Below are 25,340 nucleotides of genomic sequence, written 5' to 3'. Positions count from 1 at the left end.
CGTGGGGTTATTGATCGAGCTGGTCTGGCTCATATATGAGACTAGCATTACCTAAAGATCCAGACGGCAAGCAGATGCATGGAGAGGGAAAATGTGGAGCAATTAGTTAGTGCCTTAATATAGCTCAATTCTGCTAAAAGCATCAGTCTGGAAGAGAGTGGAAGTGAAGCAGAGACTTGAACCAAGTACAACCAAGCTTTATCACCTTCCTACTGTTGAAGAAATTCATAGCAAAATGACTCATAACAAACTGCTCAAACTGGAATCTGTATTTTTCACACGATGGATTTTAATGTCATGATACATATAGGAGAAATTCAGCCATTTAAACAGGGGCTGGCAGGCCAAAAAAAGTCACAACATATTCTTTATGTGAATGGAATGTAAGTCAGCACAACCTTCCGAATGTAAGTTTGTACTGCTATTTTTAGCTACATCTACATACATTTTTCTAATAATGAGCAGGTTCTGGATAGAGTTGACCCAGTTTAGATTGGGAGCATTCTGGATGAAGAAACTTTCTGGATCAAGAGTTTTCTGCCTTGATTATATATTCTAAGCAAAGAGCATTTTTAAAAAGAGCCTATATTAGTCAGAAAGTAAGTTGTGAGCAAACGGCACATTGCTTTGCAGGCTGAAAACTTAATTATTTTGCAAGTTCCTGGATACATGAAAGAGACTCATTCTGACCAGTTTTTTTCTCATTTAATTCAATATTTGTAAGTTACTTGGACAAAGATAATTTTCTAGATGGAAAATATTCAGGATAAAGAGTTTTCTAAATAAAGGGTATGTCTTGTACTTTCTGGATTAAGAATGTACTCCAGATAAAAAGCTAATAAAAAAGAGTATCCAGAATTGAGATCATGCTTTTGAATTTAGATAAATATTATTCTGCAAGAAGTGTTTAAATACAGTACATTTTGGATAAAACATATTCTGGTGAATTCTTTTTTAAATAAAAAGCTTGCGTGCTGAGAAGCATTTTCTGGTTTATGTATCTGTATCGGATAAGAGGTATGTTCCAGGAAAAATAACATATTATGGATAAAGGGAATTTTCAGCGCCTTGAGTTGGCTGCCCGGCAGACAGACATCGGGTGCTGTCATAGCAGCCGCGATTGCTTCTTCTTCAAGGGCTTATGATGTTTATCTTATTTTAATGTAGACAATAATAAAAAGTCCCTCCAGTTTTATTATGATTTATACCCCAGCGGAGTAATGCTCAAACTGAGCCACAGACAGACAGAAGTAACATTTAAAACAGCCGTAACCCAGGTGTAGCTCCCGCTGCAGGAGTAAAGTGCACCGGGAGAGGCTCTGTATGATCTGGTGAACCTAGACATGGCGATGTGCTAGCAGGCGCCTCTGTAGAGCTCTCCAAGACATATAAACCCAAGCTACTCGCTCAACGTCATCCATGTTTTCCATTAGGTGGCAACGAATGATGTTGGCGGTTGCTCCACTGGGTCAAGGCCTCAAGCAGTAAATTTGACACGCGGCAAACGAGAAATTGACGGGTGAATCACATCAGAAGTGATTTCAGCATTTTTAAATAAAATTCTTAAGAAGAGCATACGCTGGAATATTCTTGACATGTTTACATTTATGCTGGAATACTTCTCTTCACTTGTTTTTGAAAAAATCTGAATTAAACCTGACATTGTCATCACCTTTGCTCGTCAGGTTGACACATCCCTCCAGTTTCCTGTGTTTGCAGAAAACCTCAGATTAAGCTATTGCTAATGACCTTCAGCATCTCATGCATGCTGCATGTTTGGGTTATCTAACGATCAGCTTGTGTACAACTTGTTGTGCCTTTTGATGGTAGGTGAGGATTTGGAGGAGAAGGAGAAGGGTCTATGAAGAGTCTGGCGATTACAGTTAATACCCTGCTTTACTGGATTAGTTCTTCCCCTTCAAATCCCAGCATCTCTGACATGTGGGTCTTCTCGAGAGCATTGATTTCTGCCATTTTCCCACTAATCCTGATAGAATCAGTTCAAAAAAGAATGAAGCTGCAGTCCTCACTTCCAGCTGCAAAAGAACAGAAAGAAAGACCCCTTTCTCTTTAACAACCCTAAAAAATGACTGCTTCCTCAGAGTTTGTCTCTGATTCTCAGCTCATTTGGTGCAGCCTGGTTTTAAAGCCCGTGTTTGGGTTTCTCTTTCACACAGAAACACTTCCGTCTGTGAAAGCCTTGTTCTTATGGTATTTTTACTCATCATGGAAACTTTTTGTTTGTTTTCTTTCCACTGTTTCTCTTTTGGCTTTTCCCATCAGGGGTCGCCACAGCGAACGAGTCGCATGGTAAACTTGGCAATGTTTTACGCCGGATGCCCTTCCTGACGCAACCCTCTCAAAGCAACCGGGCTTGGGACCGGCACAGAGGTAGAGAGGGGAACAGGGAGCAGCCCGGATTTGAACCTGGGTTTCACGGATGGAAGGCGCCGCAAACCAGCACGAGCTAAACCGGTTTGTTTTCTTTCCACTGTTGGATTTTTTTTTCTTCTGTGTGTGCTTTTTGATGAGCACAGCAAAAAGCTATTTTAAAAACATTTTCACAGTCTGAGAACATCAAACCCTTAAAGGTCAGATTTGGCAGTTTATTCATGATCAGAGTAAAGTTTGTGTCTATAAAGATTTGTAAAGTGTTCAGATATGAAACAGGAAAAGAGTTTGTCCTCTGTGCTTTTTTTTCCCCCTCTGTGCTCTTCCACAGAGATCTGCAGAGATCGACATTTGACCAATCTGTTTTCTGATTTGCTAATATAATTAGAACATTGAAACAGTTTTGAAGTGCAAGAGCTTTTTTCTGCCACTTGAAGGATAATTAAAAACACCAGAAAGTCTCCAATTTTTTTCTGTTTTGAATTGAATTCTCTGCGGGTCTAAAAGACACAGTGGCCCTGAAGTGCAAACATATCACTCAATGCAAAAACATTTAAAAGATCACAACAACAATTTAAAAAAGCTAAACAATTAATAAAAAAACAATATTACATTTTATGATTTCAAACAAAAGTCCAAAAATGCAGCAAATGGCCCGCAGGCACTACCCCCCCCCCCCCCACCCCCTTTGACCTGCCCTAACTGGCTGAAAGGCTTCTACCCCTCACTCTCCACTTTTGATCAGAGCTGAATGTGATAAAGTCATGAAAAAAAAACACTTTCTTTAAAATAGCAGCTTTTCTGTTGGTTTTTATCTCCAGAGCAACCATTTCTTGCTATGGTTACAAACAGATCTGTCATTTTAAGAAGAATCAGCCAAAGTACATTTTTGGATTTCCTTGGCAACAGAGGTTTTTTCATCAACCACACCCACATTTTAAATCTATTCATATCGAATGATATTGAGTCCAGCTTGTGCCAGGGATTCATTTTAACAATTTCCTGGTAAAGAAAATGTGGGGAAACACCACTTTTGCAAGCTCACAATGCTAACGTTGTTTAAAATCTACAACTTCCAAAACCACATTTTTCTCTCCATGCAGCTTTCCGATGATGTTCAAAGAGTTAGGAGGCAATAGATGGAAATCCCAAGGAGGAGTTTGAATTTGTAGAAGGTACTAAATAAAACTCTCCCCATCTGCATCTTCCCTCTTTGCCTCAGGGGAGTGACGAGCTGCAAACTGTCTCTGACCAGGACAAACCAGCAATAATCCTCCACAAATAAACCCATAAAGACAGATTTTCATGAGTACGCTTTCATCCCGCTGTGTCTGAGTGAAAGTGTCACCCTGGGTCTGATGTTTCTGCTGCAGCAGCAGGAGCTTTCAAGCAGAAATGTCCTGCAGTCGGGACATAATCCTTCTCTGCATTGAAGGCACTGTCTGGGGGAGACAGTATTGGATAAATGACAATGCATGAATGTGTCGCAGCTAACAAGGTTACCCAGAGTCCCCCCAATCTTTTCTTGATTACAGGACTCCTCCCAAATGTGATTTTTGGGAGAAGACAGACAGGTTTGTCACGTAGAGGGCCTGTCTGCTATTTCAACTGTGAAACAACTGAATCCATGAAAAATCTGACGACTCTGTCCCAAATCCACAGAAACTACTTCCATGCCGTTAACACTACTAAGTCATCAGTTGTTAATGAATATTCATGAGTTTGTGATCTGTAATCAGCCTGTTAAAACATTTACCCAGCGAGCTGTCTGCTGCAGTAGCTAATTGTGTTAACAGCTCAAAATGGCTCCCCCATTAGCTCCTTTGAGACGACGCTTGTCACTCAGAGCAGCCAATTACGGCGCTCCATTGGAGAAGAGCTGAGAAAACATACCCTCCGGTCAAAACCAGACGCGATCAATGCCACTCCAGTTTCAGAAAAAAAAACAACACTCAGGGTGAAAAAAACAAAAAAAACAGAGGCTTGTCTGTCAGCAGCACATTTTCAGGAATTACTCACAAGTGTCTCAGGAGTCAATCAGTCTAAATGTTTCCACACCTTATCTCATTAAATCTAATGAGAAACATGAGGTGTGGCAGCTCTTGTTCAGCTCCTGGTTTGGATGAGAAGAGAAGGCATCAACAGAAATGCAACAGACTCGGGACTGATGCTGACTAACGGATGCTGACACCTTCAACAAAGAGGCTAAACTGAGGAGAAAGAGTCAGCCAACTGCTTGCAGTTCCAATGAAAATTTGAAGTAAACACGCATAACGTGTGTTTCGGACACCTACGTTCCAAAATCTTGCGTTCACGCATACCTAATAAGTTTCCACGACCGTTTTCGGGCTCCAAGTACAAAGCGTGCGACCATTAACTCATGTTGTCAACTAAACCAGGTCAAACTTTGACCAATCAGTGACTCAGATTTGGTAGTGTTGGGGTGAAACTCACCAAACTTAAAGTGTAGCTGGTTCATTTGGTCAACCCAGACAGAGCAACGAGCATGATGACGTCTGTGTTTGTTTCTCATATAAAGATAAACCAAGGCTCCTGACATAATGGTAATCCATGAGCTAGTTAAGTAGGACAGTAGGGGGAAAAAAAGGAGAGAAAGCCCCTTCCTGCTTATCCGGTGCGAACACCAAGGGCTAAACGTGCTCAAGAACACACGTTTAGCGTGTTCTTGAATGTACATCTAATGCCTGGTGCGTACGTAGCTTCAGATATAGGTTGGGAGTGCTTGCTACCTTACATGCGGACACATAAAGACATGAGGACGTCAGTTAGGCTCCTACACACCATAGACAGACAGGTTCACTGGTGGGCTGTAGTCCACAATCTCCAATAAGCTCAAATCAACCTAGAAACCCTGAACCGTCACATGATTTCACCCACTGAAGATTTTGGAGTCTTGTTGCCTGGATAAAACAGATCCAACTCAGAAGTGTCAACATTGCTAGTATTTAAATGAACCACACCAGAGTTTTTATTCAAATAAAGAGAGACCCTCGTTCTTAATAGAGCCAAAGTTCCATTGTTTGGTCAAAACCTAAGTTATAAGGTGAGCTTTTATACCTGCTAAACCAAGAATGTTGTCAGAGAAAACCAGCTCTGGATCAAACCCGGACCAAACTTGTCAGTGGATGGGTTCTAAATCCTATTGGTGTATGGCTTAGAATGTGTGCCTCATCTATAACCTTGCAAGAACCATGAAGTCCTCTGGCAGAGTACTCCAAAGTTAATAGAAAGGCCTTTCTGCACATAACAGAGTTGTAGAGGAGGGGAAGGCACAGGAAACTTAAAAAGTAAATAAAAAGGAATTTAAATGGAACCTAAAAAACAAAACCTTAATCTACATAGTTAAACAAACCAGAAAAACATTGAGAAAAATGTGGAAATAAAGACAGAAACTATAAAAGCCAGCACACCAAGGGGGCCAGTTTGCTGTACAAAAAACACAAAAAGTAAAGCCAACAAAAACTCACAACCCTGACACTTGATGACGATCGTGATGCTCATTCTAACGACTTCTTCAGAGTCTGATTCCCATGGAGAGAGGAGTCATCGATGTCTTCCTGTCCTTGGGCTGGAACCCACTGAGCCACAGAAAAGTGATTTCACACCTCAGCCGTGTCCTCCTGCCCCGTCGCTCTGCATGCCACCTACCAATAATCCCATCTGAGGGCCCAACTGAGCATGAAGAGAATGAAAACAAAATGATCCCTCCACACATGTCGATAAGTGTCAGCCTCCCTGACAGATCCGATCACACTCCTACAAGCACAAACAACGGCAGAGGTGACTGGTTTCTGCACGTGTGCTGTTTGGACCTTCACATCTGCAGCACCTCCGAGCCGTGGCTCTGACACTCATCTGCTCTGATAGTTCTTCCTGGTAACTTCAGCACACTTCTTCAATGAAGATCCAAACTTTTGAATTTCATCCTAAGAAATATATCCACCTCATGCCCAGATTCCGTGTCTGATAACCTTTAATATATCAGATTTACTGGTCAAAATGGTCTCTGTTGTGTTCTAAGAGCTGAAGATCAACATTCAAAAAACCTGGCAGTTTATTTTCCCCAAAAACATGGGGATGAAGGATTTTTTAACCAGACTTCACCTATGCTATTATGTAAAAAAGGGAAAAGTTGAAGACTAAAATCAATTATTTGAAACAAACAGAAAGACTAAAGAAGTACTTTTAGTTTTATCACCAAGCAGTTCCAGAAGAGAGCAGCTGCCTTTCCAAAGTTGAAAATTTCTGATTAGAAAACATCGGGACCACAGCCATTGATAGCTTTCTTTAAAAGCGCACATAAACAAAAAAAGAACATTATTGCATTACAAACATAGTGTCAATAGCCGCATTTACAGGGGCAAAAGTAATCGGAATGAACGCCTGATCGGAAAGAAAATGCGTCATGTAAACGCGCTGTTCGGAATACTCTGCCCCGGTCAGACTCGTTCGGATCAAAATTTTGTTCCGATCGAGATAGGTGGGTTATACCGATCGTTTATCCGATCGTTGTTCATGTAAACGGTCATTCCGATCGTGTGTCACTACTGCTCTGGTTTACGTCACGCATAGATGGTGTTTCGCTGAGAGAAAGCTTTGGAGCGCATACGGGACCGACCAGCTGCTCTGCGGACGCCCTGTGGAAAGCGCCGCTCCGCTCTCGCCCCGCTGGCTCTCCCCTCTCTTTCACCCCTCATGAGGGAGATGCGGGGCAGGAGCGCTTCGTGCCCCCCGACGCTCACTCGCTCCACTGGCACCCAAGTGAGCAGAACAGCCGGATTAATAATTGTGTGTCTGAGGGGGGGAGGAGGCTTTTTTACGTGTGCGTTTTGTTGTTTTGTTATGTGTGGGAGAATTCAGACTGCGAGCCGTCCCGCCGCTCTGGGTTAGCGGCTGCAGGACTCAGGAGGAACCGCGTTCGAACAAAGCTCGGGCTCCTAGCTCACAGAGTGGCTTTGGGGCGGTCTTTGTGAACTTTTCAGAGCAGAAATAAATGTTGCGTGGTGTCACGTGGATTTGTGTTTCCAGTTGTGTCTCAACATAATAAAGGCTGATGTTATTCCCAGACATTTACGTGCAGCCAAGATGCAGATTGCTGCGTTTTTCGCACGGTCCTGGATTTTGTGTCCATCAGGCTAATGATGTTGTTAGCCCGTGTTAGCCTGTCCTAACCCTTCTTCCAGCTTAATTCTTCCACAAAAAAAACACTGACCACACAGATTAGATATAACAATGAGCGAACAGGCGCTTCATAATATTCATAGCATTAATAAAAGCACGTTTGGAAGATCGTCTCGTATCACGGAGCTGCTGCACAAGCTGTCTGTCTGTGGCAGCAGTTTGTTTACAACGGGACCTAGTTCCTCATCCGGGTGATTTTACACTACTGCGCATGCCCAAATCATTCATTCCGACCGAAAGTGTGAGCCATGGGAACGTTTGTTCTAATCGGAAAAAGGTTTTCTGTACCCATGTGCACGGGTGTATTTTAACCCGACCATTGAGCCGATCAAGATATTCTGCCCATGTAACCGCGGCTAATGTTTAAAGTTAACTCTGAAAATAACTGGAAGCTGATGCAAAAAGGAAAGAAAGCAGTAATGTGAGCGTCAGCATCCAGGGTACCACAGTGATCGGTGTGAAAACTCCTGCAAGTGTGAACAGGCCTTTTCCAAGTTCTTACTGACATTAACATAAAAAAGTGCTTTAACCACCAAATCAATTATTTTTCCATTTTAAACAGCTGTCAAGCTTCTCCCAAATTATTCATCACTGGTTTTTACATGGAATATTCAAAATAAAACAAGTAACAAGCTACATGAAGAGGATTGGAAAAACTGGCAAGCAGAACAACAGATCATCAGCAGAGGTGACACAAAACGTCACATTTTACAAAAACCAAACCTGGTGGCTACACGTAAAAAATAAATAAATAAGAAAGGGAAAGAAGGCTGGCGGGATGCCAGAAACTTGAACCAGTGAAGAACAGAATTCTCAATGACAGTGAGTTCGAACACACATGTCGCAAATTGACCCACAAAGTCATAAAATCGCAGGAAGCAATGAGGATTTTAGGAGACCACAGATAAAAGAAAATCATCCTGGAGCCTTATAGCTGCATTTTAATCTATAGATTTGGATTTCGACTTGAGTCACATTAAAGATCCATAAATCATGACTTTAGGCACTTGTGATTTGGACCATGTCAACAATTCATGATTGTTACTTTCACCTCCAGGACATCAGTGTCAGATCAAACCAAAAGAGCCTGTGGTGTTTCAATCAAGAAGTTGAATAAATAAATAAATAGTCCGTTTTTGTGGTTCCACTGCTTGTTCAAAGGATTTGTAACCTCAGAACACTTGTTTTTTGCACATTTAGCAGAGGACTAGAATTGGCAAAGAGGGCATCTATGTCTATGAGAATTTTTAAATTGATAAACTCATTTATTCTCTGTTGAGACAACTTTTATTTAAAGATGTTTCCATCTGCAGCTTTTGTGCCTGCTGTGATCACCTGTTTGACTTTTCTTAGATGAAAAAAAAAGATTTAATCTAAATTTAAACTTGGAAAACTAAAGAGCTTAATCTACCTCCCTAAAATAACCCAAATCCACAATCTCAGTCATCTCTATGTAAAAAAACAGAAAGTTATAAACAGCTCCTAAATTGAATAAAACAGATGGATCAATGTTGGTTTTTGAGAAGTGGCCAGACAGCAACATGTTTAAAAGCAGTGGGAATCATTACTGAGCTGAGACTACTGTTGGTAAAAGAGGGGATGTGGAGCGCACGAAGAACCCAGCAAGATACTGAGAAGTGATCTTTGGGAAAAGCCACAGGAGATTGGCGGAGGAAGATCCGATCAGAAGCAGTCAGCAGCAGAAGCTTGGACTCCCACTCGGGGCCTCCATGATCCTCTGCAGCCTGAAAGCATCATTAAGTCTGTTTCCCAGCACGCCGAGCTGCCAGTGTCATTATTCACTTTCAGAGCATGACGGGGTTCATCTGTGGTTCCCAGCAGCTGTAATCATGAGCGGCTCTCCTGTAACGACGTCCGTCAGAGAGTGGCCCGATCCACCTGATGAACGGCCCCATTTTCTCCGTCCGCCCTGCTCACACACAAACACTCGGACACTCATTCAGCGAGATGAGAGCTGCTCCCACAGCACCATCAGCCACCAACAGGACAACATCTGTAGCCTCCTCCTCATCTTTTTCCATACATGATAGAGGCTTTGCAATTAAAAGCACTGATTTCAAATTCAAACTTTGCTTCTTAATAATTCATTTGAATTTTATTTTTAGAAATCCACCAATTTCCTTTTTTTTGGTCAATTCGGGTTAAGGTATGTATCAGTGTACACAACAGGAGGAAAGTCTACAATGTTGTCAGTAAAAAGCCATTTTCACAATGAAACAACAGTGTTAAAGTGAATCGTTTTTCTCCAACTTCAAAAAACAGCTTGATGAAGGCTGCAGGACAAAGGAAAACCACTGACAAAAACGACTTAAAAACACTTTGAAACTAAAGATATTCTTTGTGCTGCCAACTTTTTCTCTGTTTTAATAATTCATTTGGATTTATTTATTACAGTTTTTCTTAGTGCTCATCAATTCCTGCCTGTATACCTCTCTCCTCTATCTGGCAAATTCTATTCAAACCCCTCAAACCAGAACCATCCTCCACAGAAGTCCAGCGACAGAAAACTGCATCCAAGAGTCACTAAAACAGCTGAAAATGTCTCTAAATTTGCTACTGGTCTGTTTTGAGCAGGAGTTTATCACAGCTGATCACATGGAAATCCTATGGATTTGATTCTTGACCCATTCATTGGTTCATCTGTCAAAACTATTAACTTTTGAAGACAGCACAGATAAATGGATAAGTCATACATCTCTGAATGTGTGGAAAATTGCTCTGCAAAAATAGAAAACTGATTAGCCTTTTGCAGAGATCTTGGGGTAAAGCCTAGTGTTTGCTGTGGTTTAAGTTTACTAAGCATGGATATTCTAATCTAATTCCAAATTCCCTTCATGAATCATTGAAAAACTGGTTTATTTAATCCCAGTTTCCCTGCATTAATCTTAACGGAAAATAAAAGATGGAGACAAACAGCAGCAGGCTGCTGCAGAAACGATAATAACAGAGTGCGAATGAGAAGGAAGTGCAGCAGTGGTCCTGTATCTCCAGTCCCCAGCTGTCAGGATATTATAAATGCATGCTGGTTTCCACAGTAGATTAACTCACAGCTGCTGAGGAGCTGCACCCACGCTGCTGCACGTTGTGTTCACCTCCAAACAACACTCCTCGGATGAGTGTGGGATGACTTTTGTTGGGAAACTTTGTGATAAACGGCTGCGTGGGAGGAGTCACAGGCTCTTTGAGTTGAATGATGAGTTGATAAACTGTGAGATGTTTGTCTTGTTTTTTGCACAGAGCCATTTTTATGGAATGTGGACTGCAGCAGACTGACTGCAGGGGGGGTAATGTAAAAAAACTGCAGGTAACAATCACGCACGGTCATGCATGTGCGTGCACGCATACAGTGAAGAAGCACTGAAATAACTCTGATCATTGCCAACAAGAAGATATTTTCACATAAAAATCTTACAATTTCCAAAATGTTCTGGGACTCCTGCTGAGTGCACCTAGGAGCGTTTCTCTGCTTCTCCCCGTCGTAATGCAGTAGCTCACGCATGGCAGCAGCTTCAAAGCAGCGTCTTTGTGCTTCATCAGTAAAGTTGGAGCTCGACCTGCAGACTTACGTCCCACCTGTCTGTCCATGCTTCGTTTGGGGAGCAGTGAGGGTGGGGGTCTGCGCCGAAATTGCTGAGACTGACTTTTCCTAAGAGGTCTTTATGAGCCCCTCCTTCAACTTTTCTGTTGCCCTGAGAGCTTTTCCAGACTGTTCAAACACAAGAGCAAAAAAAAGGAAGACAAGGGATTTTTTCTTCTGGCAGTTTGGATGAACATAATAGAAAGTTCTGCTTTTAGTTTTAGGAACACAGTGGTTGATGTTCTGGTGTTTCTGATACATTTTTAACTGCTGTCTCTTTTTCTGTCATCACTAGGAGGTCAGACGTGGCAGACAGGCCCAAATTTCAGCACAATAATTAGATTATTTCATAACATAGCCCTTTTCATCATCTTCATATGTGAATATTTCTGCAGAAAAGTCTCTCAGTAAACTTCTTCGACTGAACAATGATCATGACTATGAACGTATAAGAATGCGTAGAAAATGCGTATCAGAATGCTTAAAAAAGAACCTTCAACATGTTGGCGTGTGGAGGAGTGTGAAATATTAGAAGACAACAAACCTGCAGTTTGTTTGTGGAGATGGAGTGACGGGTGTCTAACACAAAAAAATCCATATTAGTTATAAAATAGAAAAGACTAACAGTTTTATCTTCAATAAAGGGGAAAAACAATTAAATACTAGATATTGGAACTGAGCAAAATGTGTTTGAACAAATCTGCAAAAATTCAGTTTAATGTGCAAAATCTGAAGTGAGAAACTATGGTTACAAATTGGTGAAACCAGAAATAAACATGACTAAAGCAAAGGTGGAAAAGTGTACAATGACAAAGCACAAGAAGCCAGAAAATATCAATATCAACAACTTGAAAAAGTGTAAACCCTGACTTATTTATTCCATTTTACAGATCCTCTTGTATGAAACCATAAACAGCATAGATATCAAAAATATCTTAAACATTTGCCAAAGAAGGTTCTCATCGATTCATGGTGATGTCATCTTCAAGTTGAGTTATGGCAACTGGACTTAAAACCTTCTTCCTTCCAAAGTTTTGCCATCTTGAAAATTACAAAAATAAGACTCAAATGAAAACTCTGAAGCTCAAAGTGACTCTGATGATTTACTGTGACAGAAGCAGATCTGTGTTCAAGAGCAGGAAAATCATGAAAAATATAGGGAAGTGTAAGGAGGCCTTTGTTCTCTGGTGGGGGGAAGCTTCAGAGCGTGGAGCCCCGCAGGTCCTTCAGGGTTATCTCCTGCCTCTGATGAACACAAGTGCTGTGCTCCTCCTCTGCTGGCAGGTTGGCTGTGCTGCTTTTCTTCTTCATAATGGATTTAATTGTGCTCCGTAGGATGTTCAGTTAGCTGAACTAATCATTTTTCTTCGGAGGTTAACCTCAAGCTGCAGATCCGTTGTTCCGGAATTGCATCAATAGCACATGTTTGTTTCTCTTGAATCATCTAGTTGAATCACGATCATTGAGTCTGGCTGATGATGCAGGGTGTGGGGCACTTTTCGGCTGGGACGCGAAGCCTTCCTGCTGTGGGTCACAGTGAGCTGAAGGCTCAGGCGCTCGTCTGGAGTCTTTTTCCCTCCATTGGAATCAGAGGCTGTTAAATATTAAAAGCTCTACTTAAAAAACATCAGCGTCTGTGCTCCTCTGCTCCGATCTGCATTCTGCCTGTTCTCCAGTCATCAGGCGGCTTTGTGTAGGCGAGCGTGCACACCCCCGCGTGCACGATTGTTTATCCTTGTGGTGTGGAGTTTACACGATGAAACAAACAGCTCTGATCCGGATTGTGGAAAAAAAAACATTTCATTTTCACACTTCTTAATCCCTCTGACCTTGTCTCGTTCCAATCCTACTCGGCTTTCCTGTTCCCGGATCGTTCCAATATTAATGTCCTTGTTCTTTATAAATAAAACATGATAAAAATCCCCTAGAAAAGGAAAGGCAAGTGTTTAATTCCATTGTTGTGGGTTTGTGCAGTTTAGTGGAAATGTGTCTGTTTGAGAGACAACAAGAATGAATGAAAGGAAGCGATGCGATATTTATGGAGCTGCTGACGCTGTCCTCTTTGTCTTTGAAAACTCTGAAGGTTCAAGCTGAATTCATTTTAGAACAGTGAGCCTTATTCTGTGGCTCCTGGAGATGCTCTCCTCCATTACACCCTTGAGTCAGGATCTCCTGACCTCACCAGGTTAGGTCACTTGCACCTCTCTGGGTCACGCGATATCAATCATGGCACACAGAGTGGAGTAAAAGCCTTAGAAGCCGATGCTAAAAAAAAAGGCAACTAGTTAAAACCTACACAGGTACAGTTTGCCTTTTGGGAAGCAAGGCTAAAAGATTAATAATTAGTAACACATCTAAACAGGGTTTGGGACTACAGAGGCTCATGAACTTCTGCGCTTCTAAAGTTTTAAAGTTTGGTACAGAGCTGCAGTGTCCTGCGCACAAAGTGGGAGTTCTCTCTCTGGATTTAACTCATACGTAGAAAGGGGGCGAGTGTCTGCAGCATGAATACAGGCGTATTTGGCAAGATCCTAATCTCACAGCAGCAGCTGCTCTATTTTCTGTGCAGATATGTTTCAGGGACTATCAAATGTGGATCAGCAAGAAGGAGCACAATATCATTATCCTTTGAGAAATCTGCTCAAATTCAAACGCACATAACTGATTCTGGAAGAGTGTCTGCCCTGAGACTGGAGGGTCATAAGTGCAAGTCCATGGTCAAGTTATACCAAAGACTCTAGAAATGGGACTCAACGCTTCCCTGCTTGTTGTTCAGCATTAAAGAACCACTCTGATGAAAATCGTGGTTTAATCACGTTTTGACCATTGGAAAAAGCTTGTAGCTGTGACATACTGTAGGTGCTGTGACATGCTGTAGGTGCAGGCAGTATTACTCCACACCAATGGTCCCTCAACAACTCATAGGCAAATTTCCAATGCACCACAGCCACTCGGCAAAAATTAAGTCCAAGAAAACGACAGGTTTTTTTATGTTGGCTAAAAAATGGCATACACATAATTATAAGACCACTACGCGAGCTGATCCTACTTTTTTTCCTTTCTGATAAACAAAAGGCAACACAGTGACAGAAGCTGACTTCACATTAATGTAAAGTCAAGTTTGTTTTGATATCATAAAATGATCAATTATAAGCAGCGGATGATTCTGATGTTCTTAAACTGAAAAAGAGCAAAAGAGCAAATCCACACGGTGCCATTAGTATAGTAGAAGTTGTTTAATGGCTCTTCTCATTAATCTTCTCTCACTAATGGCTAAAGTAAAAGGTTCTGTTTAACCTTGAAATCCGATCTGCATCTGAAACTTCTGCAAATATGGAGAAAAATTCATCTTTTACATTGATATGTAAATTTATGCAGCAGAGTGGTAATTAAATCATCTGGAGCCTTTAAAAAGTACAGCGTTTTACACACACACATACATGCACACGCATACGCACAAAAAAACCTGCCAATCTGTCTGAATCAGAGGTGGGAAAAAAAGCATCATTCTTTTTAACAGAATGATCTAATTTCCAGGTTTAGACCAGACGGTGTGTAAATCTGCTTTATGGACGCAGAGTCTGACATGCTTCATGCTCCCACTAAACCATTAAACAAACTCTCACTGTAAACACAGACTGTAACCTCCACCCTGCTCTCCATCAGCAGGGCTTCCTCCTGCATCCAGGCGTAAAGCCCCCCACCACAACCATCAACCCCACACCCTCCACACACATGCACGATAACCCCATCTGATCCTAAACCTAAACTAAGCCAGGAGCAGCACGACTGTGATACCCCCAATCCCAGAGCAAATATGGAGATGAAATTCAGCAACAGTCCCATTTCAATCCTTGGAACAAGACAGCCCCCCACCCCAAATGCACAAACACACACACACACACACATACACTGACTGCAGTGGACTCTTCCGATTTCCGATATAATGTGCAGTTTGTGTCAGAGGGACTAACACCCCACACACACTAGTGCAGTGGGGGGGGGGTCTGGTTTGTTCGGACTTCAGCTTTCATTTGACTTAATCTTCTTGTAAAAAAGCTTTTTTGTTCATTTCATTGCAACTTTTGCAACTTTTTCATCCATTTGGGGCATTTTAACTGCCATCATTATTATAGTTATTTATGTTCTTATTGTTTTATTTAAAGACAGTCTCCTGATTCATCTGGTTCTAAACGTTTTTCATGTATGAGTTTAAAGTTTCACCTGGCAGAGTTTACATAGTGTTCCTGAGTTCTATAAATGTAAAGAAAGGATTCTGTCTTATGACTGAATCTTTGCAAAGAACTTGTCTGGGAATGAGTTATTAGCACTGTGACGGATTTCTCCTAAATTTTCAGCTGACAGTCTAACAGCAGCAGGAGTTATGGAGTGTTGAAGTGGACCAATGAAAGGAGCACATGCCGTCTGAGCGGACGACTGCTCTCTGAGTGAGATGATGGATGACGGTCGGATTCTGAAGATTCTTACATCCATCTTTGGTTTGTCAAGTATGGGAGAAGAGACCCTACACTAGAGCTTGTCCCCCCCAGAGGACTGCAAAAGAGAACGGAACAACACCTGAGAGGAAGAGCCCACATAACTGCAAATGTTTGGATTTTACCATAGAAACAGCAGCATTTTTTGTCTCCACCAGCCTTAAGCTGATGGATGCTCCAGGGATTCTGACAGCCAATCAAATCTGAATTCCCAGGGATTTTCCATCAACCACACATTGTACAAATCTAATAGAAAGTATTTCCCTTGTTTGTAAGTTGTCTGCGTTAGGATCTTCTGGCAATAAAACTGGGCTTCAATCAGATTGTAATGAATTAGGGTTGAACCAATCTTAATCATCTTGATGCAGCAGAACCTCCCAGCTGCAGTAAGAGCAGGAGATGTCCACATGGATATTTAAAGTTTCTAACTCAGCATTGAGCAGATATGAACAATGATCCTGAATGTCGTGAGGCACAGATGAATGGATGCAGGGTTCAATTCAAGGTCATCCAACAAATTTACAATACAGAATCTAAATTTAGGAGATCAGAACCAGCAGGTAGAGGATGGATCTGTCTGGTCTGAATGGTTCAAGTAAAAAATAAAATGCACCTAAAAAAGAACAATGAATGAATTGAAAATTTTTATTAAAATGTCTTTTTGCAGGCTACGATTTTAGTCTTTTGTTAACTTTCTTTAATTAACTAGAAGGGGTTGCAACGAAAAATGATGTGTCAGATCATCTCACTCTTTTATTCCACATATGATCATAAACATGTAGACAGAAATATTTCAATTTTATATAAACGTGTTATTTAGATTAGTATCTTGTTTGAACCAAGCCTTCATGCAGAAAATGGTGTGCATGTAAACCTAAATGAGTGTGTTAATTTGTGAGGGGAAGTGAGGCAGACAGATCTATTTTCACGCTGCTGCAGCTGAGTCAGTTTGGGACACATCAGGGTGGAGCTACAGGGGGCCAAGAGGGGACAGCTGCATATCCAGCAAAATGCTTTCCACTTCCACCTGCCCCCCCTGAAAATGTTGTTATTTATCCAGTGTCATATTTACTTTTTCCAGAAATAATTGCTCATATTTGCTTGATATAGCAGTAAATGGGCATTTTTAGTCCACTTTTGTTGACTGGTGATCAAGATTGACGTCATCTTTGGTTAGCATAGCTGCAGGATGGTTGGGTCCTCTTTTTCTGTTCCTTTTTAATCTCATCTGCTTCCTTTCTGTTAATTCTTAGTGCTTGCCAATGGGGTCAAAGAGAAGAGCGGAAAAGAAGGAGAAAAGACGCATTTTTATGAGAACTTGCACCAACAAGATCTGCGTTCTCCTTGAACAGAAGCCTCATCTACAGCCAGAAAATCTGAGAGGTTTAAAAAGATTTCCTCTGCTCCTAAATCTGCTTCAGAAACTGCAGTCAGAAGAATAAGGAAAATGAGCAGCTCTTTGTTTTTGTGTGACTTTAGAGTTTATCGTTTGTTTGTGTGCAGCCAGATGGTAGAGCATGGTTTATACTTTTAGACAGAACACCACAAGAGATTAAAACGTAGGCCTAAATATGTGTGTCCTTCCTGCTTTACAGGAACCACTAAACTTGTTAGAATTTATGAGAGTAATTAATCATAATTTAAAATACATGCCGGTAGACAATCAGACGCATATACACAAATCCCTGTGGAGTCACGGTAGAGACTGTGCGCACACTAGCAAATGAACAGCCATTCAGTTTTATTAGAAACGCTCTGCTGCTCTCCGCTGCAGTGGAGCCTGGAAGCATGTGAAGGCTTTGCACTGATTTTTGAATTTTCACAGTTCTGGACGGGCTCCTCAAAGCTTACTGTACAAATCTTGATCAGGTATGCTTCTGCGCTGTGCGTGTAGCTTTCTGCTCTATCACGTTTCCAGAACTATACGAGTGTGTCATTAAAAACAGCTTTGATGTAGTTTTTTTCTTAGAAACAAGGACAAGTTAAGGTTTCTCTGAATTACCAAAGGTTTGGAAGCATGAGAACTAAACAAGTTGTATCTATTCAAAGTTGCATATTGCCATTGGTGATTACCAGAGGCAAAAGTTTTGGAGATGTCATAAATCCAGTGTTGCAAAGGTGGAACTTCTTTTCTCCTGTGCCCTTCTTCGAAGCCACATTTTATCTTTACTCTGGCTGCTGGCATTGAGGCTGCTCACCAATGCTTGAACCCCATCTTCACTCTCTCCATGACATTATTGGTCATCATCAGTGCAGGTGCAGGCGGACTAACTGCCAGGTGTGCACTGCAATAACCTGCTTTTTCAACCTCACTGCTCGTGTCTCAGCAAACAGCAAGCATATCGTGCGTAATTTCAAAACCTCTTCATGGACTTCAGACTGTTTTGTTTGTCCAGCAGCACCCTGGTGTTACAGTTATCTGCTCTTCACAGTGCGTGGGCTGCACCTGTTGCTCAATATTGGTCAAACCATGTAAAATGACTTTCGATCGGCTCAACAAAGACTCTGGCAAACTGTAGGGGGCCTCAGGCACAGTGTTCCTCAAATACAAGGCTGGGGGAGACTCATTGGCCTCAACAGGGGAAGTAGTTAAGCAGTTGAAAGGACACTTTGGAGACCTTATCAATCCTACCAATGAGTCTTCTATTGAGTAGTCAGAGGCTACAGACTATGGATCTGAAATGACTGTTCTCAGTTCTAAAGGCTTTGGATGTTGTTGACTTCCTTCACTGTTAGGTCTTTGCCACACTGTGTGGACGTCAGGGGTCATTCCGCTGTATTAAACCCTAACCCAGAAGGAAAACTGTCAATCATCCACTTTAAAACTAGATGCATGTTAACTAACTTTGGAGCCCTCATTACCATATCTGAAACGTGGTTTAGCTGTGACAAGGACACTGACTTTTAATTGGAAAACTATGAACTTCACTATATGAACAGAGTAAGCAAAAAAGGTGGAGGAATTGCAATATATGTCAAAAGAAATACTAAGTTTACAGTTATTATTAAATTGTCTGTCGCAGTGGATGGAATACTGGAATTTCTTACAATTGAAATGTGTAACGATTCAGGGAAAATTGTCATTATAAGCTGTCTTTATAGGTCACCAGGGTCAAGCTTAGAAGTGTTCAGTGACTGGATGGAAAAGATGTTTAACGTTAAAAATAACAAAATATTATTAATCTGTTGAGATTTTAATATTGATCTGATAAACCATAGCAAATATAAAGCAACCAACGACTTAATCAGCAGAATGTATGGTATGAGCTTATATCCAACCATAACAAGACCCAGCAGAATCACTACTCCAAGTGCTACTCTTATTGATAATATTTTTACAAACAATAGAGAATACACTCATATGAGACCTACCTACCTTTTTAATCTAGCTTTTAATTGAAATGTAGGAACTTAATTTATATTTTAACTATTTATGTTCTCTTTTTAGCAGTTTGATATATGTGTATGAATATACATTTAACCCCTACCCCCCACCCCAACAATAACAAAAACTTAACCTACATTTTATCCAATTTATTTATAATCTAATTTTGAAAGAAGTTTTATTTTTGGGAAAACCACTGGATTCTCTCCACAATGTCTATTCATTCTTGAAGCATGTAAAGTTGCTCGGTCATGTAGAGTAGAGTAAAGTTTTATTTGCCATTTGTACATACATTGGAATTCTTGTGCACTTGCAAAGGTGTGTATAGAATGTGTAGAGAATACATCCGCTACTTTCTTAAAGCGGTGGCTCCCACCACTAAATTGAAACCCCCAAGCTAGCAAAGTTACTAAAAAACAAACCATTTTGGAAACTTTCTTTTCACAAAAAGAGCCACTGATGAAACAAAATAAGAGAAAAAAAAAAAACATCTGCTTTAAAAGACAAAAACTAAGAATTTCATTTTCACTCATTTGCAAGGGTAGTTTGGCAGAAAATGATTCCACATTCTAGTTTTTTTTTCTCCTGGAATCCGTGATTTTTTTTTTTTTCATGAGTATTTCCTTACCAAGAAGGGGTCTAAAGTCAGGGATGCCCAGTTTAGCTTAGTCTGTTTAGTTTAGTTTAGCAATGAGCTATTATATTTCATAACTGATATTATGTTTTCACAAATACCGTTTTGAAACCCGTTGAGACAACTGTGTTGTAATATCAGGCTACATAAATGATATTGAATTTAATTTAATTGAAGTGAATTGAATTGATCCATCCATCTTCCTCTGCGTATCCGGGACCGGGTCGCGGGGGCAGCAGTCTAAGCAGAGATGCCCAGACTTCCTTCGCCCCAGCCACTTCCTCCAGCTCCTCTGGGAGGACCCCCAGGCGTTCCCAGGCCGCCGAGAGACATAGTCTCTCCAGCGTGTCCTGGGTTTTCCCCGGGGCCTCGGCCCAGTGGGACATGCCCGGAACACCTCTCTAGGGAGGCGCCCAGGAGGCATCCGGACTAGATGCCCGAGCCACCTCAACTGGCTCCTTTCGATGTGGAGGAGAAGCGGTTCTACTCCGAGCTCTCCGCTGGTGACCGAGCTTCTCACCCTATCTCTAAGGGAGCGCCCAGCCACCCTGTGGAGGAAGCTTATTTCAGCCGCTTGTATTCGGGACCTCGTTCTTTCGGTCATGACCCAGAGCTCATGACCATAGGTGAGTAATGGAACGAAGATCGACCGGTAAATTGAGAGCTTTGCTTTGTGGCTCAGCTCTCTCTTCACCACGAGAGACCGATACAGCTACCGCATAACTACGGACGCCGCTCCGATCCGCCTGTCAATCTCACACTCTGGTCTTCCCTCACTCGTGAACAAGACCCCAAGGTATTTAAACTTCTCCACCTGGGGCAGGGACACACCACCCACCGAGAGATGGCAAACTACCTTTCTCCGGTCGAGAACCATGGCCTTAGATTTAGCGGTGCTGACCCTCATCCCAGCCGCTTCACACTAGGCTGCAAACCGCCCCTATGCACGCTGGAGGTCCTGGCTCGATGAAGCCAACAGGACAACATCATCTGCAAAAAGCAAAGAGAAAATCCTGTGGTACCCAAACCAGACCCCCTCCGGCCCCTGGCTGAATTCAATTGAATTGAATTGAATTGAGGATGCTGTTAATAAACGGTGGATTCACGTTTATTAATTACATACATGGTACCTACAAAAAATTTAGTGTACAAATAAAGTTTTTACCAGAGGATAAAGATAAACTGTAAAAGTAAAGGGAAACTGGATGACCACTTTAGCCTTGTGACATTGTTTGACACTAAACCAGTCCATGGCCTGAAAAGGGTTGGGGACCACTAATTTAAATGGTTTTAAAAAGTTTGAACATTTTTCTGCAATCCAGGTTAAAAACAGCATATCAACCTTTGATTTGTGTGCATTTTCATGGTTTCACTGAGTAAAACTAAGACTCTACATAGAAATTCAGATTTTAGATTTATAGTGACTGATTGGTCTGGTTGGGTGTAGTGAAGTGGGGCTGGAAACTCCTAATGTCTTTCTTTCACCTCCAGCAGGGTGACAGGCTTGGTAGCAGATCTTTAACAGGTAAATGAGGCAAGGCGGATTCCTCCATTGAGCATCTAAAGTTGCTGAACGTGGACTTATTAGCATTTGCCGGAGGCTGGACTTGAACTCTGCAGGTGATGTGGTCAGTTCATCGGGAACTGATGAGAGATAAGCTCTGAAAACCAGAACAAAGCCTGAGGAACCTGGACTGCAGAAAGACTAAACTTTCAGAAAAAACGGTTTACTATATAAAAATCTGTCAGATGGACGTTCAGACGTGGGGTCACCAGGATGTCATATTTTCTGTTTTTAAAAAATAGACAGGGCAAAAAAAGGGAATAAAAATTGGGCTTGTTGTAATTAAAGCATATGTAAAAGAGCTGTCTTTATCATCTTTTCTGTCTTTCAGTCGTAATGAGGACATTAATGACAGGAATTTTTTTAAAGTTGTCCTTTTCTTCTTTATTTAGAGGTTGGTCTTCAGTTTTTCAGCTTGTTTCTACTTTTGCAGGTCAGGAGGTCAAACCAAACAAAGATGTGATCAGTGAGGATGCTCACAGAAAGCGAGTTCAAGGAAGTGTTAACTGACTAAATCCAGCTCAGTTTTCTCCACTGTCAGTGAGAATCATTTAAAAACCTGTTTTGTGTTCCCATAGAAACTCCTTCGACTGAAGCCAGGACTCAGAAGTGCTACTCTGTGTCAGAAGGCTGAAGGTTTCTTTCTCTGTTCCTTCAGAAGGTCAGTCTTTTGGGTTTGGCCTCATCGATTTGAAGTTGGCTGCCATGGCCCCATCTACCATTTCCACTGTGGACGGTGAAAAATGTCCTCTGCCTCTGGCTGCAGCCCGATCTTGCGTTGGCTTGGTCTGTTTAGCTTTGGATCAGAGTGAGCCAATCAAGAGACAAAGAGGGTGGCTCATCACTCACAGAGGTTGGAACTGTCTCTATAAGAAAATGAAAGAGCACTTTTCATAATGTTCTGAGAGAAAAGCTCATTTTAGGAATACTTTTTTAAATACTTGCTTAAATATGTGAAATATCTTGATCCACCTCTCTTTGTGTGTTTTTCCTACATCTTTTAAATAAAAAACAGCACATTATTCTGTCTCATGGGTTTCAAAAGAGGGCTAAGGATCATGTTGTATTCTCAGACAGCCATTGTGTACCGGTAATCAGGGATCACTAACAAACTTATAGTCTAGAAGTTCTTTTTTTCACAACACCACAGGTCAAACAGAGAAAAAGAATTTAAAAATTAACTTCTAGCAAGCAGTTGTGACATATTTGTGACATTTGTTGTCCTTAGAGAGCTCTACAGTAAGAGTGGAGAAAGAGGGAAGAGGTGTGTCAGGGGGCCACTGGGGGGAGGGGGCTTTCACAGTTATTTATTTGTGTAAAAGAATATTGCTATTATCTTTATGTTTTCCCTTAATTATGACACAGAAAAAAAATTCCACATGCTTTTTACTTTGTTTTGTTTTGTTTCCTTTATTGCCATAGCAAATCCTTAACTTTCTTCTAATACTTCACATCCTTCTCACTCTCACCCAAAACCCTCACGTGCTCTGTGACTTCATTAATATTTTTTACAATAATTGCTTATTTTCTTTATTTTTCAAATATTTCTGATGGCCAATAGGATTTCTTACAATTCTCCATATTTTTGCACATTTTTTTTCATATTTGTTTAAGACCCCTTTAATAAAAAAGAATTTTCTTTTTATTAAAAAAAGGGGAAAAAAGCTTTCACATATATGGATTTCTATTTGACATATATCTGCCATGTAATCCCTAATTTAAAACAAACTGAAAGGCAGAATTCAGGTTTTAAAGTATGTTCTTTTGTCAAGTTACGGAAAGACAACAACTTAACTCGCAAACTGACTTTGTAGTGCATCGCTCTCTTTTATAGCAGCATGGCATCAGTAATGTTTTCCACTCACTGTAAACTGTCTTGAATGACGAAAAAGTTGAAGCACTCACAGCTTAGAGGAAAACTTTCTGCAGCAGAAGTGTGTATGCATGTGATGAAAATAACTCTGTGAAAAATCACAACAATCTGGCTAACTTTGTCCCACAGAGCCCTCCCCTCGAATACAATATCAGGCGCAGATGGCAAATCCTCTGAGAGGAAATGACTTACAGTGCTAACCTGAGCTAGGTTAAGATGCAAAAACAATAAAACCCACCAGCTGGTTGACGCAGTAACAAACCCCATGTGCTCGCAAAGATTTTTAATTGATTTGTTTTTTCCCCGGAGCACCAGCTGCTGCTGCCAGATCAGATAACGGAGTGTCAGCCTCCATCTGAAGACGACTATCAGGATAACATGGTTAACGCTTCTCTCTCAGCGGATGTGTAGCTGCGCTGCGTCGGTTCAGATGCAGCTAGGAAATCTGAAGCCAGGCTTAAACGCTTTGTTCCTGTGTCAGATTAGCTGCATCCAGAGATGCAGAAAGACATTGATTTATCTGGAAAATAAAACCTTGAACCTAAATACTTATGCATTGCAGGATCGAAGGAATGCATACTGTTTATTTCTGCAGTGAGGGTGACTCATCAGTTGATTTGTTGTTTTATCACAAGGAAGAGGAAAAAAACATTTTTTGTGGATTACCTAACTGAAAAATTGGTGTCATTCATTTTGAGGGAGGGTTCAAAGTGCGGGTTCAGCCCCACCTGACACCAAACACTGTAAAGAGAGATGGTCATGTGTAAGGCAAGGGGTTTTGCCTTACAATTGATATTCACTCAAAGGGCTCAATGGAATACAATTGGTAAATGGTGAATGGTGTATATTTATGTAGAGCCCTGCTTCCTGGAAGGCCTAAAGCGCTTCACAGTCACAGTCCCATTCACCCATGCACACACACATTCACACACTGATGCCGGCTCTGCTGCCTACTCCTAGCACCAACCTATAACCACCAGGAGCAATGTGGGGTTCAGTGTCTTGCTCAATGTGGGTGCTTAAAGCAGGAAGCGAACCTGTGATGTAGTCAGAGGTTGACCACGCTCTCTCTGCATCATGGCCTCCCCATATGTTTTACAAATGTAAAACATCAATGAGAAACTTTATGTCATTCTTCTGGAAAAAGGGATTTTGGCTGGTTATTAAACCTTAGAAGTAAGTGGGATATATATGTAGTTCTGTTCTGGCCATTGAACAGGATTTGAGACATTTCTATTATGCAAAAATATACACAGGTAATATAGCTAACATTAGGATGTTTCCACGTCATAACTATCATTCTCGAATTAAACGTAAGCCCACGTGTGTCAAATTTTGTATTTCCCGAAAGGACCACTGGGGGTTGGTTGCAGATGTGAGCAATTTTCCATTCACTACAATGTTAGAAAGTCCAACTTCACAGCAACTAAAGTGTAGTTATAGACTGGTTATGAAAAATTGGTTCAATGTTTTGTTTTGTAAAATGTGTGTAATTGTTCTTTTTGAAACACAAAATGAATGTAAATGTCTAAATGCAACCTATCTGCAACTTTGGTAATTATCCACAACGTTTGCACACAAGTTTTGGTAAAACATCAGGAAGATTGTTTTCTAATGGGGTTCCACATTCTGACACCTTCATGAAGCAACTAACAGCTGACGCGATTTGGATCTTCTCTCTCCACAGTAAGAAGTCCATCAACACAGCACAGCTTCCTTCCCAAATGTACCCACCTTTGGCCCCCCACACTCCATGCACCATAAATCAACACTGGCAACAAATAACATTACAATCATTCAGTAATGGATTGCACCTTTCACTAGGGGGATGTGCGTTCCATTAAAATTCAATTTGGCCTCCACACTTATTTCTCCAAACAAGTAAAAGTGCCAGTCATCATTTTGCCATGCAGGGAGAGACGGGGGCACTTCAGTGCTGGGGAGATTGATGAGAGGAGAGATTAACAGTTCATTTTCAATGCACTAGAGAGACCCAAACATAATGAGATAAATGGGGTAAAAACACAAAAAGGAGAAAAAGCCAACAGACAAAGTAAGGAAAGATATAGATCCAGAATCAGAGTGCAGTGTGTTTTAGGCCATAGCTGGAGGTGATGGTGAAGGGCAGGCGGGGATGGATGAGGGAGAACATGGAAACTGCATCAGTCACGAGACAAGACAAGCAAGCTGGCATTCA

The 25,340-nt window shown here is 41.3% G+C and overlaps 1 protein-coding gene across 2 annotated transcripts in view; it reads right to left on the bottom strand.

Annotated features, from left to right (window-relative positions):
• LOC101160156 (receptor-type tyrosine-protein phosphatase gamma) overlaps nt 1-25,340 on the bottom strand; it is a 231,765-nt gene that overhangs the window by 96,822 nt on the left and 109,603 nt on the right. The window lies entirely within an intron of this gene.

This window comes from Oryzias latipes, chromosome 5, assembly GCF_053564925.1.
Source record: "Oryzias latipes strain Hd-rR chromosome 5, Olatipes_Hd-rR_3.1".
NCBI classification, from domain to species: Eukaryota; Metazoa; Chordata; class Actinopteri; order Beloniformes; family Adrianichthyidae; genus Oryzias; species Oryzias latipes.
The sequence above is the reverse complement of the archived record's forward strand: the minus strand, read 5'-3'. Positions and strand labels throughout refer to the sequence as shown.